This window comes from Crocuta crocuta, unplaced genomic scaffold (assembly GCF_008692635.1).
Source record: "Crocuta crocuta isolate KB4526 unplaced genomic scaffold, BGI_CrCroc_1.0 scaffold13, whole genome shotgun sequence".
NCBI lineage: Eukaryota > Metazoa > Chordata > Mammalia > Carnivora > Hyaenidae > Crocuta > Crocuta crocuta.
Window position 1 is genome coordinate 2654235 of NW_027530007.1, and position 8365 is coordinate 2662599.

Sequence of the window (8365 nt, forward strand, 5' to 3'; positions counted from 1 at the left end):
TAAAACCGAGTGACCCAGGGGCGGGGCTGGCGATGTGCACCTGCGAGGTCCCAGAAGCTGAGCGGGAATAAAAAGGGAACAGGCCGTGCACAAACCAGAAACAGTCACCCGGTTCAGCTTCTGATTGCCATCTCTCTCCACTCTGAGACATGAACTTGGGATTGCAGCCTGGGACGGCAAGCAACAGAATTGTCACCCCGTCTGCGGGACCACTGACCTGCCTCAGAGGGAGGCCACTTTCTATTTTTTAATTAAAACAATTTTTTTTTTTAAAATTTTAGAGAGAAAGGGAGCACAAGCAGGGGAGAGGGGCAGAGAGAGAGAGAGAGAGAGAGAATTCTAAATAGGCTCCGAGTGTGGAGCCAGACACGGGGCTGGATCTCACAACCCTGGGATCATGACCTGAGCCGAAATCAAGAGGCGGAAGCTCAGCGGACTGGGCTGCCCAGGGGCCCCGGAGGCCACTTTCTGGTGCCAGGTCAAACACAGACGTGCTTACAGCAGCCGAGTTAGGAAATAGCCACAAAGCAGCCAAAGAGCTCGACTGCAGAGGCTAATCTGAGAGGGGATGTCTCTCACACAGTGTCAGCTGCGTCCGTGCTCAGCGAGGNCCCAGCACGTTCGCAGTGAGTCTGGGCACCGTGTGGATTTCCGGGTGCCCGGTTCTCCCCGTCCACCCCCAGCGGACACTGAGGAGGCTGGTTTCAGCTTCCCTCTCACCGCTAACTCCCCTGGGGGTTAGGCAGCGTGCTGGGTGGGATGGTGGCCCCCAAGACACACGCATTCAGAACCTGCGCGTGTGACCTTCTCTGGGAAATCATCTTTGCGGATGCAATGAAGGATCTCCAGATGAGACGGCCCTGGGTGATCCGGGCGGCCCTAAGGCCCATGACTGGCGTCCTTACTAAGGAAGAGAAGACACACTTAGCGGGGAGGGCTGTGTGCAGAGGAGCAGAGGGTGGGGACGGTACTGACACAAGCCAAGGAGGGCCGGGACCCAGTGGGAAGGAAGGAAGGATCTTCCCCTGGAGACAGGAGGGAGTGAGGTCCTGTCGACACTTGCTTTCTGACTTGCAGGCTCTGTAACTGTGGGAGAATCGTCTCTGTCGTTCAAAGCCCCTCGGTTGCTGGTAATTTGTTGCAGCAGCGCGGGAAATCGACACAGCCCTTCCGAGTCTCTGCACCTCGTTCATAGCAAATTTACTTTAAAATAAAGCAGCGTTCGCCACATGCCAGAACTATGTAGGTTAAGCATTAACCCACTTCCGCCATCTAACCCTCGGAACAGCCTGCAAGGTGGGAGGCAGGTGCACGCAGCCCGAGCGGCCGNAGAGCTCATGCCCGTGGCTGCGGCTGTGTAACCCTCAAGGCCTGCGAATCCAACACACACAGCCTCTGCCTGGCCTGTCCCTGGGATCTGAGATTCCTGCACCGGCCAGCACTGCAGGGACCCGCGGGCCCAGGATGCTCGGAGGGCTCGATCCAGGGCTTAAGTGCCGGCCTGGAGATGCTCCCGGGAGTCTCCTGCTGCCTTGCCCAGCAGCTCTTCCCACCCCTTCCCTTCCCTTTTAGCGGCCCTTCCTGCCCTACTAACTCCCTGAAGTGCCCTAATCAGAAGACAAATGCTGAGTCAGGTGGGAAATGAGAGGAGGTGACCCTGGACACCATCTTCTCCTCAGATGCATGAGACACCGAGTCTGGCCCGGAAGGCAGATGCTCGTTGGCCCATTGCTGTGTTTCGTTGTGTGTGTAAACAGCAGTGATGGGAAGATGTTGCCGGCTTGGTGGGCAGACAGAGCGCAGTGACAGGGACAGGGGCCGTGCACAATGCACAGGCCAGGGTGGGCTCATGAGAACACTCTGTGGATGGAGACTCCTTGTCCCTGCGCAGTGACCCCATTTCTTTTTTTTTTTAAATTTTTTAAATGTTTATTTATATTTGATGGGGGGTTGGGGAGGGGCAGAGAGAGAGGGAGACACAGAATCCGAAGCAGGCTCCAGGCTCCGAGCTGTCGGCGCAGAGCCCAACGGCGAGGCTCAAACTCACAAACTGCGATCATGACCTGAGCCGGAGTCAGACGCTTAACCGACTGAGCCCCCCAGTCGCCCCTTGGAGACCCCACTTCTGAAGGTGGATGGCTCTTAGAAGGCTGTGCAGGTGCGCCCCTCATCCCCTATCCTTGCACCCTGGAAGAAAGCAGCGTTGGTGGTTAACAAAACATTTAATAATAAAGTCAACAAGTGAGGCTCCTGGGTCCCAGGGATCTGACCGTCGCCCATTCAAGGCAAGTAACTTTAGCCGTGACCTTCCTTCCCCGCGCCAGCCCAGAGCACAAATGCACCATGAAAGTCACTGGAGCCCTTCCTCCCCTCCCTGCTCCCCCCTCCTCCCCTCCCTCCTCCCCTGGTGCTCACAGCGGCTGGTGGGCTGGTGCCGAGGGGGAGAGCAGGGCTTGCTGGAGAGACCGTGCGCACTGGCTTCCCGGGCCCGGTGGGGCCCAGAGCCGATATTTACAAGCCTTGGCTGCCGCCCTCGGTCCTGGATCAGACTGGTTTGTTTGAGTGTCCAGCGCCAAGCGTTTTCTTTTATCTTTTTCCAATGACAGTCTGAATCTGCACACGGTCAGGTAAACCCAGAATTGAGTCGCTGGATCGATATTTGCTCACTGCTCACTGCCAAGGCCTCCGCAGGTCTGAAGGGGCTTTGTCTTCCACACCCGCCCCCCGGGGCACACATCCCTTTACTGCGGGAAGGAAGTGCAGGGGCTGATGGCGAAGGGCCAGGGCCCTGGGCTCCCTATAGCATCTGCTTAGGATTGGTCCTGGGTGGCATCCTTCTCAGGGAGGGACGTATTAGAGCTCTGTTGTTATTTACAAAGTTGACTGAAGTTTCCGGAGAAAGGCCCCCCAGAAGGTGCACAGTGGGGCTCAGAGATGGGCTAGGATTCTGGGCGCTTTTGCTTCTGGGGGGTCTTTTTTTCCTCCGTAAAGAAGTCATTAAACGTTATATTTTAGGGGCGCCTGGGTGGCTCAGTCGATTAAGCCTCTGATTTCGGTTCAGGGCATGATCTCACTGTTCCCAAGTTCGAGCCCCGCATTGGGCTCTGTGCTGACTGACAGCTCAGAGCCTGGAGCCTGTTTCAGATTCTGTGTCTCCCTCTCTCTCTGCCCTGCCCCCACTTGTGCGCTGTCTCTCTCTCTCTCTCTCAAAAAGAAACACATAAAAAAAAAGTTATATTTTATAACCGTATCAGTACAAAGGCAAACATAATTCAGGCTGGATTTGCTATTATATGCTTATTAGCAATGTATTCACTTTTTCTGATTTTATAAAGTAACTGAAAGCTTTTTGTGAGCTCCTAGGAGTATCAGGGCCTAGCGTCTCCTGGGCTCGGCCTGGGGCTGCGGAGGGCCCCCCCCCACCTCTGTTTTATTCCATAACGGTCACCCGTACGGAGGCTTACCGTACTTGGCCATCTACATGCGAACTCATATTTCTTCACCATGACGGGCCCCTGGGGTGGGTACCCTTGCTACCCCGCCAGCCGCAGATGTGGAAGCTGAGAAGGTTGCTAACTTGTCCAAGGTCACACACAGCTAGGGCTGACCTTATGGCTCGCCACACTCCATGAACCCCGTTCGTCCTCGACCTCTGTGCTGGATGCCTCTTTACCCACATTTGGCTTTGAAAAGTTCATGTGCCCGCAGCTCATTGTAAGAGCCTCACACAGCTGCCTAGAGGCCTCTGTTAATCAGTAGCCACCCGCACCTGGCCCGACGGGCACCCCCCCAGGGGCAGAAAGCACAGCGTGAGGACAGCCTCTGTAGCAGGCTCCGCCCGCCCACCCCCTTCTCTCATCTTTGCTGGGCCCAGCGTCCTCCGTGTGGTCCTGTAAGCAAGGTGGCTTGTTCCTTCCAGCCTCGGCTACCTCAGGGCCAGGGCCATTGCCCCGTGAGAATTAGCAAAAGGCAGCCCTTCCTCAAGACCCTTGACCGTCAGGAAATTGGCGTGACAGCCGTACAACATGTCCCACATGTTCATGATGTGCACAGCACCCTCTTGGAATGTGTGTTGTGCACATCCTGCCCATCCATACAGGGCGACCCTGTTCAGGCCTCCCAAGTGCCTCAGTGCCATTGCCTGCTTCCAGGAGTCCCTGATCTCAGAGATTATAGGCCAATCCTGGGAGGAGGCTGGTGATTGAAGCCTTTGCTGCAGAAGGAAGGGGGGCACTGGGAAAGTGACATGGTCGCCACACGGGGGCATGGGGGCCCAGCACTCTACTGTCCCAGGGAGTGGTACTTGGTGTCAGGACCATCTAGCAAAGTGTACACTGGAGATGGGGCTTGGGGCGTGTACCAAGTGCTATAAAAGCAAAGGTGAAGAGACAATTAATTCTGCTTGGACAGAAGGGACAACCAAGGGAGGTTTGGCAGAGGAGGGAACATTTGAGCTGGGCTTTGCAGGAGGAATAAAAGTTTGCAATGTTAAGAATCCAGGAAGAATATTTTATTTCATTTCATTTTACTTTAAATGGTTATTTATTTTTGAGAGAGAAAGAGACAGAGCACAAGCAGGGAGAGAAGCAGAGAGAGAGGGAGACACAGAATCTGAAACAGGCTCCAGGCTCTGAGCTGTCAGCACAGAGCCTGACGCGGGGCTCGAACCCACGAACCACGAGATCATGACCTGAGCTGAAGTCGGATGCTTAACCGACTGAGCCACCCAGGCACCCCCAGAAGAACGTAGCAAAAGGAGAGTAGAGGAGAAGGAACAGAGAAGCTGGAGACTGCAGAGCTTTTAAAGGCCCCCGCGCCGCCCCCGTTCTGGCACTGACTCCCTTTGTAAAGGTGGTTTGTTTACTCCCACCTCCTTCCCGCTGCGCTGTGGGCTCCCGAGGGCAGGGACTGGGTCTATTTGCTTGTATCTCAGAACTGGACTTAGGGTCTGGGGCAAAGGGGCTCTCAGGACATATTTGCAGGTTGAATGCACCACCCGTCAATTTCCTGTAGGCAGATTTTAAAGGGCTGGGGGTTGGAGTGAGGAGGTAAGAGGAAGCAAGGCTAAAAAGGCAGCTCGGGACATCGTGTGGGCCTGGGGGCTCTCCCATCGAGCCTGGGTCTCACCGTGTAGGGGATGTGGGGTCAACAGAAGGGTGATCCAGACTTGCCCTTCCTCTGTTGCATCAGGTTTGGGGTGACCCCCAGTTCAAGCGGACAGACCTTGAGGGCCAAGCCCTGAGATAGCAGAGGAGAGAGGAGGGAAGTATCCGAAGTGTGGGCTTCTGGGCACATTTACCTGCTCTGAAATGGTGGAAATAGTCCCACTGATGGAAGAGGGGAGTTCTCCCAATTAGAGGCCCGAGTCAGGAAAAGCATCACTTTCTCCTGGTCAATTTCATTGGAGTAGGTGGGCGTGGCGTAAGGCGTAGTAACCCATACAGCCCATAACCTGTCACAGGGCTAGTGTGTGAATTATTCACTCAGCACCACAATCGAGGAGGATTTATCTCAGGTGCACAAGGCTGGTTTGACGTTAAGAAACCAATTAGTGTAACCTCTGACACGGACAGGCTAAAGAAGAAAAATCACATGATCATATCACTAGATGCAGAAAAGGCAGTTGACAAAATCCAACGCTCATTCATGATTAAAAACTCTCAGCAAACTGGGAATAGGGGGGAACTTTCCCGACTTGATAAAAAATGTCAACAGAAAACCAGAGCAGGTATCATAGTTAATGGCGAGAAGCTTGATGCTTTCCTAAGATCAGGAACATGGCAAGGATGTCCCCTACACTATTTCTTTTCAACCTTGTACTGGAAGTCCTGGGTAATGCAATAAGACAAGAAAAGGAAATCAAGGGTATATATGCGACATGATTGTACGTGTAGAAAACCTGCAAGCGTAGACAAAACAAAACAAACAAAACAAAACCAAACCCCTTCCTGGACCAAATAATCCATTTTAGCGAGGTTGCAGGATACAGAGTTAATATACAGAAGCCAATTGCCTCCTGGTATACCCACAACAAACAAGTGGAATTTGAAATTAAAAACATCCTACTATCTACATTAGCACCACCACAAAAAGAAATACTCAGCTGTCGATCAAACCCAGATCTGTATGAGAAACACTACAAAAGTCTGATGAAAGAAATCAAACAAGAACTCAGTAAAAGGAGAGATTTCCGTGTTTATGGATGAGGAGACTCAACAGGGTCAAGACCAATTCTTGTCAACCTGATCTATAGGTTCGATGCAATCCCAACCAAAATCCCAGCAAGTGATTTTGTGGATGTTGAGAAACTGCTTCTAAAGTTTATATGGAGAAAAGCAAAGGACCCTGAATAGTCAACTCAATGCCGAAGGAGAAGAACAAAGTTGGAGGACTGACACTATCTGACCTCAAGATTTACTATAAAGCTGGGGCGCCTGGGTGGCTCAGTCGGTTAAGCGTCCGACTTCGGCTCAGGTCATGATCTCACAGTTCGTGGGTTTGAGCCCCGCATCTGGCTCTGTGCTGACAGCTAGCTCAGAGCCTGGAGCCTGTCTTTGGATTCTGTAACTCCCTCTCTCTCTGACCCTCCCCTGCTCACTTTGTTTCTATCTCTGTCTCAGATAAATAAAACATTAAAAAATTAAAAAAAAAAAAGATTTACTATAAAGCCACAGTAGTCCAGACAGTGGTATTGATAAGAAAACAGACAAATATATTAATGAAACAGAACAGACACACATAAGTGAAGTCAACCCATCTTTGACAAAGGAGCAGAGACAATTCAACGAAGAAAAGATCGTCTCTTCAACAGATGGTGTTGAACAACTGGACATCCTGTGTGAAAAAACAAAACCTAGACACAGACGTTATAGTCTTCTGAAAACTAACTCAGAAGGGACGATAGACCTAAATGGAAAATGCAAAGCTGTGAAACTATAAAACAGGAGAAGATCTAGGGGATCTTTGGTATGGTGCTGAGTTTTTAGCTTTGATACTGATGACACTATCCATAAAAGAAAGAATTGATAAACTGGACTTCATCAAAATTAAAACCTTCTGCTCTGTGAAAAATAATGTCAAGAGAATGAGGAGGCAAGCCGCAAATTGGGAGAAAATATTTGCAAATGATGTTTCTGATGAAGGACTAGTATCCAAAACTCACAAAGAACTTTTACAACTCAACAATATGAAAAGTAATAACTCCTGAGCGCCTGGGTGGCTCAGTCGGTCGAATGTCCGACTTCGACTCAGGTCATGATCTCACTGTTTGTGGGTTTGAGCCCCGTGTTGGGCTCTGTGATGACAGCTCAGAGCCTGGAGCCTGCTTGGGAATCTCTCTCCCCCCGCCCCCCGCCCCTCCCCTGATTAATCTCTCTTTCTGTCTCTCTCTCTCTCAAAAATAAATAAACTAAAAAAACCCTCTCTACCCAAAGAGGTTTATAGCAGCTCTATTCATACTTGCCGAAACTTGGAAGCAACCAAGATGTCCATCAGTAGATGAATGGAAAAATGAACCGTGGAACATTCTGACAATGGAATATTATTCAGGGTTAAAAAGAAATGAGCTATTAAGCCAAGAAGAGACTTGGAGGAACCTTAAATCTATCACTAAGTGAAAGAAGCCACTCTGAAAAGGCTACACACTGTAGGATTCCAACTGGGTGACATTCTGGAAAAAGCAAAACTACGGAGACAGTAAAAGGATCATTGGCCGCCAGGGGTTTGGGGGAGGGAGGGGTGAATAGGGGGAGCCCAGGGGGATTTTAGGCAGTGAAAGTACTCTGTGAGATGCCACCGTGGTAGCCTGTCATTATACATTGGTCAAAACCCTTAGAATGTACAACACTGAGAGCGGACCCCAAAGTGACATATGGGACTTTGGGTGATGAGGTGTCAGTGCGGGTTCACTGACTGTAACGAAGGCACCGCGGGGGCTGCTGAGCGAGGGGGAGGGAGGTGGTGCATGTGTGTGTGTGTGGGGGGGATATGTGGGATCTCTCTGTACCTTCTGCTCAGTTTTGCTGTGAACCTCAGGCTGCTCTAAAAATGAAAGCCCATCAAAATAAATTATTCACTCAGCCAAAAACCTTTCAGCGAGTCCCCCTTGCCTCCTCCATCAGCCCCCCCCCCAAGCTGGGAGTGGAAGGGAGGATGGGGCTTGAAGGAGACATTGGGGGTGGGGGGCTGCTGATGGTCATTGTAAACCTGGGAAGCTGGGCAAGTCGGTGTCCGTCTGTAAAATGGGTGCAGTAATTACGTCTCTTGTCCGCCCGGTTGATCACGATCACGGGGGGGGGAGGGGGGAGCCAGGTGGACGGCTCACCCCGGACAGCTAGTTACTTCTGGTCCTTGGGAGGACTGGGCC